Below are 11,892 nucleotides of genomic sequence, written 5' to 3' on the forward strand. Positions count from 1 at the left end.
CTTGAAAATGCTCCATTTATCCCTACTTGTTGTTTTCTGTCTGTTAACATCCAAGTCCTCCTTGCATGTTAATATATTACTTCGATTCCATGAGCCTTTATCTAGAGTATTAATCTTCGATAGTATCTTACCGAATGCCTTTTGGAAATCCAATTATACTACATTCCTGTCCTTTCAGTTACATCCTCAGAATTCTGGAATAAATCTGTCAATCAAGATTTCCATTCGGTAAAAACATGTTGACTTCGTTTGATCAGAGAATGATTTTCCCAGTGCTTGTTAATACTTCCTTTATGATAGATTCGGACATTTTCCAGACGACTGATGTTCAGCTAACTTGGCTGTAATTCCCCATACTACATGTTGAGTAATGTGGCTCCTGTGGCGCAATCGGTAAGCGCGTGGTACTTATACAACAGTGCAATTAATGAGCTATGCCGAGGTTGTGAGTTCGAGCCTCACCTGGAGCACAAAATTTTAGACACGGGGAGCAATGAGCAACAGCTGTCCTGTGCAGAGAGCAGTCATTCGTTCGTCTGAACTGGCCAGAAGAAGGAGAACAATAAAACTGTGATGTGACATCAAAGGAACAGGAGCCACGTGCGGTGAGAGCACTGCAAAACTTCATAGTTATTTCCAGCAGAGAAGGAGACAACTCGGTCCATGCCATCTCTGCACAGAGCAACGCAGTCAGGCTCGATGCCCATAGCCCTGCAAGTCTGCTTTTCTCAGAATTCCTCCTGAAGGCATTGATCATTTCTGCTTCCACCACTCTTGTGGGCAGCGAGTTCCAGGTCATTATCACCTGAAATATAAAAACAGTGCTTCCTCATACTCCCTCACATCCTTTTTTTCCACAGAACTGGCAATTTGTGGTCGCTACTCCTTGTGCAGTCTGTTAATGGGAACAATGTTTCCTTGTCTAACTTATCCAAGCCTGTCATAATCTGGTACACTTCCATTAAATCTCCCCTCAATCTCTTTTGTTCTAAGGAGAACAACCCCAGCTCTGCCAACCTAAAATAAAAGCAAGATACTGCGGATGCGAACCTAACCTTGTAACTAAATTGCTCCATCCCTGGAACCCTTCTGCTAAATCTCCTCTGAACCCTCTCAAGGACCCTCATATAATAGAACATAGTACATAGAACAGTGCAGCACAGTACAGGCCCTTCGGCCCACGATGTTGTGCCCACACTTTTACCTACTCGAAGATCAAACTACCTACATACCCTTCATTCTACTATCATCCATGTACCTATCCAAGAGTTGCTTAAATGTCCCTAATGTATCTGCTTCTACTACCACCGCTGGCAGTGCATTCCACGCACCCACCACTCTCCGTGTAAAGAACCTACCTCTGACATCTCCTCTAAACCTTCCTCCTGTCACCTTAAAATTATGCCCCCTGGTGATAGCCCTTTCTGCCCTGGGAAAAAGTCTCTGGCTATCCACTCTATCTATGCCTCTCATCATCTTATACACCTCTATCAAGTCACCTCTCATCATTCTTCGCTCCAATGAGAAAAGCCCGAGCTCCCTCAACCTTTCTGCATAAGACATACCCTCCAGTCAAGGCAGCATCCTGGTAAATCTCCTCTGCAAACTCTCTAAAGCTTCCACATCCTTCTTATAATGAGGCGACCAGAACTGAACACAATATTCCAAGGGTGGTCCAACCAGGGCTTTATAGAGTTGCAGCATAACCTCGCTGCTCTTAAACTCAATCCCCCTGTTAATGAAAGCCAACACACCATAAGCCTTCTTAACAAACCTATCAACTTGGGTGGCACCTTTGAGGGATCTATGGACATGGACCCCAAGATCCCTCTGTTCCTCCACACTGCCAAGAATCCTGTCTTCAAGCCTGTATTCTGCATTCAAATTCGACCTTCCAAAATGAATCACTTCACACTTTTCCAGGTTGAACTCCATCTGCCACTTCTCAGCCCAGCTCTGCATCCTGTCAATGTCCCGTTGCAACCGACAACAGCCTTCCACACTATCCACAACTCCAGCAACCTTTGTGTCATCGGCAAAATTACTAACCCAACCTTCCACTTCCTCATCCAAGTCATTTATAAAAATCACAAAGAGCAGAAGTCTCAGAACAGATCCCTGCAGAACACCACTGGTCACCGAGCTCCAGGCTGAATACTTTCCACCTACTACCACACTCTGTCTTCTATGGGCCAGCCAATTCTGTATCCAGACAGCCAAATTTCCCTGTATCCCATGCCTCCTTACTTTCTGAATGAGCCTACCATGGGGAACCTTATCAAACGCCGTGCTAAAATCCATATACACTACATCCACTGCTCTTCCTTCATCAATGTGTTTTGTCACATCCTCAAAGAATTCAATAAGGCTTGTGAGGCATGACCTGCCCCTCACAAAGCCATGCTGACTGTCTCTAATCAAATTATGCTTTGACAAATAATCATAAATCCTGTCTCTCAGAATCCTCTCCAATAATTTGCCCACCACCAAGGTAAGACTGACTGGTCTGTAATTCCCAGGGTTATCCCTATTCCCTTTCTTGAACAAGGGAATAACATTTGCCACCCTCCAATCATCTGGTACCACTCCAGTGGACAGTGAGGCCGCAAAGATCATCAAAGTTCTCCCTGTGTGTTCGTGGGTTTCCTCCGGGTGCTCCGGTTTCCTCCCACATGCCAAACATTTGCAGGTTGATAGGTTAATTGGCCATTATAAATTGCCCCTAGTATAGGTAGGTGATAGGGAAATATAGGGACAGGTGGGGATGTGGTAGGAATATGGGATTAGTGTAGGATTAGTATAAATGAGTGGTTGATGGTCGGCACAGACTCGATGGGCCGATGGGCCTGTTTCAATGCTGTATCTCTAAACTAAACTGAATCATCGCCAATGGCAAGGCAAATTCTTCCCTCGCTTCCTGTAATAACCTTGGGTATATCCCTTATGGCCCTGGGGACTTATCTATCATCATGTCTTTCAAAATTTCCAGCACATCCTCCTTCTTAACATCAAACTGTTCGAGCATATCAGCCTGTTCCACGCTGTCCTCACAAACGACAAGGTCCCTCTCACAAGTGAATACTGAAGCATAGGATTCATTAAGGACCTCCCCTACCTATATCGTTCTTGAAATGTGGTGACAAGAGCAGGACAGAGTTGTGGATAACCAGAGCTTTATAAAGGTTCACCATAATTGTACTGAGTACTTCTTTTTATTAAGCCTAAGATTCCTTATGCTTTACTAACTATTCTCTCAGTATATCTTGCCACCTTCAAAGATCTATGCGCCAGCACTCCCAGGTCACTCTGTTCCAGCACGCTCTTTCGAACTATGCTATTATGTCTACATTGCCTCTTCTTAATTCTTCTGTCAAAATGCATCACTTCACACTTGTGAGGATAAAATTCTATCTGCCACCATTCTGTCCATTCTACTGTCCTATCTATGGCCTGTTGTAGGCTGTTCATATTATGCTCACTGGTTGCTGCAGCTCCAAGTTTGGTGTCATCATCAAATTTTGAAATTGTGCTATCTATTCCTGGATTCACGTCATTTACATGAAGAACAAAAATCAGCACTGACCCTTGGGGAACATCACTATCTAACATCCTGCAGTCTGAAAAACAACCATTTTCTTTGACTTGTTGTTTTCAGTCCTTAAGCCAATATTTTATCCAACTGGACACTGACCGTCCTATTCCACGAGTCACAATTTTATTAACAAGCCTTTAATGTGGTACCTTATCAAATATTTTATTAAAATCCATATAAACAACATTCAGCACACTCCCTTTATCAAAATTCTCCTTTACTTCACAAAAAAATTCAATTAAATTAGTCATGCATGATCTGTCTTTTACAAATCCATGCTGGTTATTTTAATTACCTCGAACGTCTCTACGTGTAAATTGATATTTTCCCTGACTATTGTTACGAAAATCATACCCACTACTGATGTTAAACCAACTGGCCTGTAATTGTGACGACTGACCTTACACATTTCTTGGCACCTTCTCTGGCACCTTCTATCCTGACTCAAATTTCCAGAACTTGTGGAAAGACCTTGACCCATCTTGGACTGAGTCTGAGGAGAGGTTTCTCCAACAGAGGCTGATTTTGACCTTGAGCTACATTTGAAATTTCCATTTCATCAGAGATGTCTCTCTAACTGTGCCTTGGATCTGAACTCAAACATTTTCTTGCACAAGTTTCTGGCATGATTTGTGTTTGAGTAACTATTGGTGCTCAACTCGTAACAAAACTATCTGATTTATCAGACACATTTGATTCTTTCCAACTTCCTTCTTTTTTTTGCGAACCTCTGAAGGTAAAAACTGAACTATATGTCCAAACCTAACTTTTCCACTACCAAACATCTTGACTAAATATGTACGAGGACCACATCGTCCACCACTCTTCCTGGTCGCCACTTCAACCACTTGTGATGATGAATCTTCACTCTCACCTTCTGGTTCAACTTCAGAATTCTTTCTCCCACGCTACCCCGATCATGACTCTCTTTCTGTCTTGATTGTTTTTCTTCTACTGACAGTGCTAAATGTGGCTTCAGCAATGAAAACCTCATTCTGGCCTGTCTATTGAGAAACAGGTCCCTCATAATTTTATACACCTCCATTACATCTCCCCTTAACTTCCTCTGTCCCAAGGAATACAAACTCAGCCTTATCCAATCTTTCCTCAAAGCTCATCTGCATGTAAATGAAGTTCAGGATGAGTTTCCGAGTTTTTCTCCCTGAATCGAATGAATCCGATCATTGTCATTGGAATCCTTTTAGACGTGGATCCGATGCTATTTGTCCCCCAGGAAGTGACCATTCTCATTCTGTGACAGAGACGTTTTTTGTTTTGTACAAAAGCTGCACTGGAACTTCCCACTTTCAAAGTATTATCATTTACTGTACATTAGGCTGCATCTACAGACTTGTCTCTCACATGTCCAGTGATTCGGAGGACACTTGTAAATCAGGAATTGTGACATTCACTACAGCGTGCTGGAGAAAGATACAGTTTGAGTGCGGGTGACAGTGGTGGAGGAATGGAGAGCTGGGATTCGCCCGTGAAAGCAGCAACAACGTTTAAAACAATCACAGTGAACATGGAGCTCTAACCCATGACCATGAAGTTAAGAATCTCATGCTCTATTGACTGAGGTAACTGGGCAAACCACGGTGGCGTTGCCATATCTCTCATTAAAGTGAGATAACTGTTGGTTTCCTTCTGGTGCCTCAGCTTTTTTTGTGTTCCAAGATGTAAAAGGAAATTGATCAACAAAAGCCCAAGGATGCAATACATTCCACTCAATCATCAATAACATCATTCCCATCTTCCACTTTTTAGCTGCACCTCCTTCCAAAGATTGCAATCCATTTTACTGAGGAATTGTTCTGGGATTTATTGTTTACCTACGTTGTGTCCTCATTTTGATATGAGATTCTCTTCAATATCCACCACAAATTCAATTGCAAACCTAACAGACAAACACGAAAAACACAAATCCCATGGTGCTCACTTTCAGATACAGAACAGTCAGCTTTAAATAACATGAACACATTTTACATGGGAACGATTTCGAAACTTGTTACTATTGCTTGTGACTCATTCATTGTGCTCATTGTATGAGGATGTTTGGCCCGGGCTGTAGTGTCCCGTGTCCCACGCATGTACAGTAACCCTCTGATTGACTTGTTGTTTTCTGTTGACAGTGGGTGATTGGAGAGTGTGGGTTTAGAATATTGCTGCTTGTCCCGGTCTCACTGACTGTGGCGTTGGGAATGGGTGAATAATTGATGTAACTGTTTCCATGTGCGACATAAAGCTTTGACCGGCTGTTATTAACCGAGGTAGCATGGAATGATCCTTTAATAATGGCTCACAAATTTGAACAGAAATCAGCTGTAATGTTCAACGTTGAGGGTGACTTTCTGCTCTGACAGGGGTAGAAAGGAAATTGAGTGAAAGACGCTGTGAACAGCTTGAGTGCACAGAACTGCACAGAGGAAAAGCAATCAACCTGGGGAGCAAAACCAGAATGTTAAACTGTTATTTTAAATTAGCACGAGGTGATTTTTTTTCGAAGTCATCTTTAAATGATCTATAAATGATTCGAAGCTCATGACATTCTGGCTATTTCAGCAGCCGTGTTGAAAACATCAAATGTTTTTGCTTTTGACGTCTTCAATCTTCTGGAAAATATAATTCAGGAATGTGAGATTCCAGATATGTGGATAGACTGGAGAAGCTGGGGTTGTTCATCTTCGAGCAGAGAAGGAGAGAGGAGAATTGATCGAATGCTTAAATGAAGGGTTTAGATCCAAGAATTAAAGAGGAACTGTTTCTATTGGCTGAAGGATTGAAGATCCAGAGAGTACAGATTGAAAAATTTTGGCAGAAGAAGAGGTGACATCGAGATCTGCTGAAAGATCACTGACCTGAAACATTAACTCTGTTTCTCACTCCACAGGTGCTGGCGAACCTGCTGAGTATTTCCATCACTTTCTGCTTTTATTTCAGATTTTCAGCAACCACAGTCTTGTTACTTTTCTACTAAACTTCAACCCAAGTTGGGCGAGTTTATTTTTAACTTTGCTGTTGCTTTTATGACCGAACTCCATTTACCAGGCATAATACTTTATTGCATGCAGTTGTAGCCGAGTGGTTAAGATGATAAACTTAACAATCTGTTGTGAATTCTGTGTGAGTGCTCGTGTCCTGCTGTCTACCTTTCTGATTATTTCAAAGTTTAACCAGGTCCCTGCAGAACCAATCATCAATTACAGGTAATAAAATCCTGCACCTTTCAATCCCTCCAGGATTTTCTCATTTGCATTTCAAAATTTACGTTTAGAAATGGAACAAAAATTTGCCAAATTGGAGACACTTTCTTTCTGGCTGTCTGTCTCTGTTTAGGCCTCCCTCACTCTCGGTGCACAAATCTGTGTGTTTCGTTCTATGTGTGTCAATGTTGTTCAGATCCCCGAGGAGGTGACTGGATTTTTACCTTCATAAACTTGATTTATTTCAGTTGTATAGAGTTATTTTAACATGTTACAGAGGAAAATAACAGGGTTAAAATAATACAAGACGAGATTGTCTCTTTCTGCATTTTCCAGAGCGGAGACTGTTCAGCGATTCAATGCCCGTGTGTTACAAAGCAGAGGATGATTGAAATTTTTACTGAGCAACATTTAAACAGATAGAGAACGAGAAATCATAGTCTCGTGGTTAAGATAATAAACACATCGAGATAATGAATTAATAAACAAAAAAAGAAGAATTTCAAATCGCACGGACATTTGGAATTGTTTCCACTGCTGCCAGGTCTCACAGTGAACAGGAAAATAAACGTTCACTCACAACTTTTACCAGAACGGAGAGGTTAAAACAAACAGAAAAACCTCGAGAACAGAGAATGCTGGAAGGTGACCTGATAGAATTTGGGAAGCTTTGTCCCTGTTTCATCAGGGATTAGAGGCGAATTTATTCACTCTGCTTCAGGTTTACATTTACTGAACCGGAATCAAACAAACAATAAGATTTTTACAGACCTGGAAATAAAGTTTCCATATTGAGATGTAATTCTTAAGATCATATTTTGGCATCTGCTGAATCAGTATTTTTGTCGAACTCTCTGTCTCTCTCTGTCATGAGATTACAGAAGAAACCACACTTCAAAAGTACTTTATTGACTGTAAAGTGCTTTGTGAGATCCTGATGACGTGAAAGGCGCTGTTTAAATGTACATCTTTGTGTCTTTTCTTGCTTTCTGTCTGTCAATCTCAATGAAGTAAAATATGGAATTGTGGAGTGAATCTGTTCCTTTCAGCATCTACTCCAGACTCTATTGATCTCTCTGTCATTCTCTTTCTCCTTTTCTCTCTTTGTTCCTCTCTCCTCAGTGATTGTCTGGAATAAAACTCCTTTCTCTGGGGCTGCTGGATGAACCCAGGTCTGGTAACAGTCCGATACTTGTCCTGATGCTTTGGTATGGAATGTACAAGTGTACAAGTGTGGGTTGTAGTTTTTTTTTTCTTATTAGTTCAGTGGTTCAGTTGCGATATGGGGAGGTTGCACATTTTCAAGACATCAAAATGTTTCATGGTGCAGCTTTATCTGAAAATACAACAGGCAATATTAGCAGAGTTAAATAATGCAAGAGGGGATGTTCTCTTTAAGAATTGCCTTGAGCAGAGATCATTGCATCATGAAGTGCCCTCACACTACACAGTGATAGATAAGTGTAGTTTTAACTTAATTTAATACCGATTTCCTTTCGTGTTACTCAAAGACACTGCTTTATAGCTACATCAAATTCAATCCAATGTTTATCAATGTGGAAATTAAGATTCAATATTTATGTATAATTCTGAAGATTCTGAAGTCCATAAAGTATAGATGGAGCAAAATTCTTACAGTGCATTCAGGAGAATTTTTAGCCAATGCTGAGCAAACCCAGCAAGAGAAGGGGCAGTTCTGGACGTAGTGGTTAGGAAAAAACCTGTGTAGGTGGAAGGGGTATCAGTGGGAGAGCATTTTAGTGGCAGTGATCATAATTCAGCTGGATTTAGCGTAGTTAGAAAAGGATACAGATAGACCAAAAGTTAAAATTTTAAATGTGAGAAGGTCACTTTTACTCATCGGAGATTTGATTTGTTAAAAGAGGACTGGAAACAGCTATTTGCAGGTAAATCAGTGTCAGAGCAGTGGGAGGCATTCAAGGAGAAGCTAAGAGAGTTCAGAACAAATATTCTCCTACTAAAAAAAAGATGGGACTCAACAATGTAGGCTCCTTCAGAGGTCAGAATCCCACCTGACCGGGAATGTAATCAGGTCTGCAGTGGAAAAAGCACCGAATTCTCATCACTGGAGCACCAGGGAATCTGCCAGACTTCACTGCAAGCGAGCTGCTCCACGCTGCTTTTGCTATTTCTTCACTTCAGCCCACTTCCACCACAGATTGGTTTCTCATTAAAACAATCCAATGTTCAGCTAGAACACAAAAGACTTGTCCCGGCAATGACAGCACAGAATGTGTTAACAAGAGCATAAAGCTGAAGATGTACAAGTTTCAATTTCCAAGATGCACCAACCTCATCAATGCAGCTCCTGTGAAATGTGCAAAGCAACACACTGCCGTCATACATCAATAGAAACAACTGACACACATCAAATTCTGCCAGTTTCATGCGGGATCTCCTTCTTCCTCTTTCACTGCTTTTCCTCCTGATCCTTCTGCTCCTCCAGCTCCCAGGTGAATTAGTTGCTTCATGTGAACATACCAGATTCAGGAAACCCAGCTTTACCTGGAAAGCAGGGAGTGGGAATGAAAGATGGAGGACATTGAGAAGTGATGGATTTTGCAGATAACAGGACAAACACGCACTGTGATCTCATCTTCCTGCTTCTTCCAGATACTGAATACTGGAATGTGCAAGAGTTGTTCCCATTAGCAATTATCCCCAGTCACACTCTCCTTCCAATCTTTTACCCGTTGCTTAGATTTCAAACTGTGCATAATTTCTCACTGGCGTTCAATGTGAAGAAAGCGGAGCTGCGAGAAGCTAATGTTGTTCAGCAGATGTAACTCAGGAAGATGCCTAACAGGCCGATGATAACAGTGAATGTTTTGATGAGCTGAGCTGCAGTGAAGGGTTGGCACCATTTAAAATGTCATTCAGCAGGTCTGCTTCCAAAGCTGGTGATCGAAATGACAAGAAAACTTCTCACTGAATTTCTTTCGAATCATAATGTCAAAAGTCAAGGGCACAAATTCGGAAAGTGTATTTTGCTGCAATGTGTTGTAAGATGGTAGAATAACTTTGAAGGCAGCAGCAGTGGTGTTTGGAAACATACAATTACAGAAAGGTACAGCACAGAAGGAGGTCATTCTGTCCAGTGTGATTCTCTGACAGAGCAGTTGTGATTGGTTGATCAGGAATGATATTTGTGCAGTTTGAACAGCAAGCAGAAAAAGCTGCCCCATTGCCTGCCACCCATATTTTCCTTGCCCCACCCTCCCTTTCATCAATACATTACTCTGTGTTGTAATTTATCACAGCCCTTCACATGTTCCCTTTAACTTTCCGAGCTCTGTCATCGACCTGTCACATCTCTGAATTCTTCAGTTCTGGTGCATAATCACTGATCTGAACCTTTAATTGTGTTTCCCTCTCTCCACAAGTAAGGCCAGAGGTGCTGACCATTTATGCTTTTAAAAAACAATTTAAATGGAAATCATGTTTGTGAGTTGTCAGGGCAGCAAGAACTGACAATTTCTTGGCCAGGAATCGAACCCAGGTCGTTGCATTAAGTGTATTGAACTCCAACCATTCGACCACCAGTGAAGCTCACCTATTGCTTTTCCCTTTTCTTCATTTCCAGCAGACTGATTTTTGTAAAAGCAAAATACTGCAGATGCTGGAAATCTGAAATAAAAACAAGAAATGCTGGAACCACTCAGCAGGTCTGGCAGCATCAGTGGAAAGAGAAGCATAGTTAACGTTTCGGGTCAGTGACCCTTCTTCGGAACTAGCAAATATTAGAAATGTCAAAGATTATAAGCAAGTGAGGCGGGGGTGGGGCAAGAGATAATAAAGGAGAAGGTGTAGATTGGACAAGGCCACAAAGCTGACCAAAAGATCATGGAGCAAAGGCAAACAATATGTTAATGGTGTGTTGAAAGACAAAGCATTAGAACAAATAGGTTGTTAACGGACTGAAAGGTGAACAGCAGCAAGTACAAACATGAAAAAAAAACAGTGGGTAAGCAAACTGAACAAACTAAGATGAAATGAAATAAACATTGAAAAAAAATTGTAAAAAAGAAAAAAGAACTGAAACTAAAAGTAAAATGGGGGGCCACTGATGCTCTGAAATGATTGAACTCAATGTTCAGTCCGGCAGGCTGTGGTGTGCCTAATTGGTAAATGAGATGATGTTCATTGGAACATTGCAGCAATCCCAGGACAGAGATGTGAGCATGAGAGCAGGGGGTGTGTGTTGAAATGGTAAGCAACTGGAAACTCAGGGTCCTGCTTGCAGACTGAGGGAGGGTGTTCAGCAAACCAGTCACCCAGTCTGCGTTTGGTCTCCCCAATGTAGAGGAGACCACATTGCGAGCAGCGAATACAGTATACTACATTGAAAGATGTAAAAGTAAATCACTGCTTCACCTGAAAGGAGTGTTTCGGGCCTGGGATAGTGAGGAGAGAGGAGGTAAATGGGCAGGTATTACACCTCCTGCGATTGCAGGGGAAGGTCCCATGGGATGGGGACCAGGTGGTAGGGGTAATGGAGGAGTGGAGCAGGGTGTCGTGGAGGGCATGATCCCTTCGGAATGCTGACAGGGGAAGGGAGGGGAAGATGCATTTGGTAGTGGCAAATGTTGTAAAAACAGGCTGATTTTTGTGTTTATTTCTTACCTTTTGTTCAGCTTCACAATATCTGTTTGAAGTGTACAAAATCATGAGAGGTATAGACAGAGTGGATGGCAAGAAGCTTTTTCCCAGTGTGGGGGATTCAATTACAAGGGGACACGAGTTCAAAGTGAAAGGGGAAAGGTTTAGGGGGCATATGCGTGGAAATTTCTTTACGCAGAGGGTGGTGGGTGCATGGAATGCATTGCCAGTGGAGGTGGTAGACGCGGGCACGATAGCGTCTTTTCAGATGTATCGAGACAGATACATGAATGGGCAGGAAGTAAAGAGATACAGACCCTTAGAAAATAGGAGACATGTTTAGATAGAGGATTTGGATCGGCGAAGGCTTGGAGGGCCGAAGGGCCTGTTCCTGTGCTGTAATTTTCTTTGTTCACACATTTGAACATTTCTAATCAGCAAATGGAGCAGCCGACTCGAGGAAAATGATACCAACTT

At 41.9% G+C, this 11,892-nt stretch overlaps 1 non-coding gene across 1 annotated transcript; it reads left to right on the top strand.

Moving 5' to 3' along the window:
- Positions 1-375: 375 nt before the first annotated feature.
- Positions 376-470, top strand: trnai-uau (transfer RNA isoleucine (anticodon UAU)). The gene is made up of 2 exons: positions 376-413; positions 435-470. It is a non-coding gene; the product is annotated as a tRNA-Ile (tRNA).
- The last annotated feature ends 11,422 nt before the right edge of the window (positions 471-11,892 follow it).

This window comes from Heterodontus francisci, chromosome 34 (assembly GCF_036365525.1).
Source record: "Heterodontus francisci isolate sHetFra1 chromosome 34, sHetFra1.hap1, whole genome shotgun sequence".
NCBI classification, from domain to species: domain Eukaryota; kingdom Metazoa; phylum Chordata; class Chondrichthyes; order Heterodontiformes; family Heterodontidae; genus Heterodontus; species Heterodontus francisci.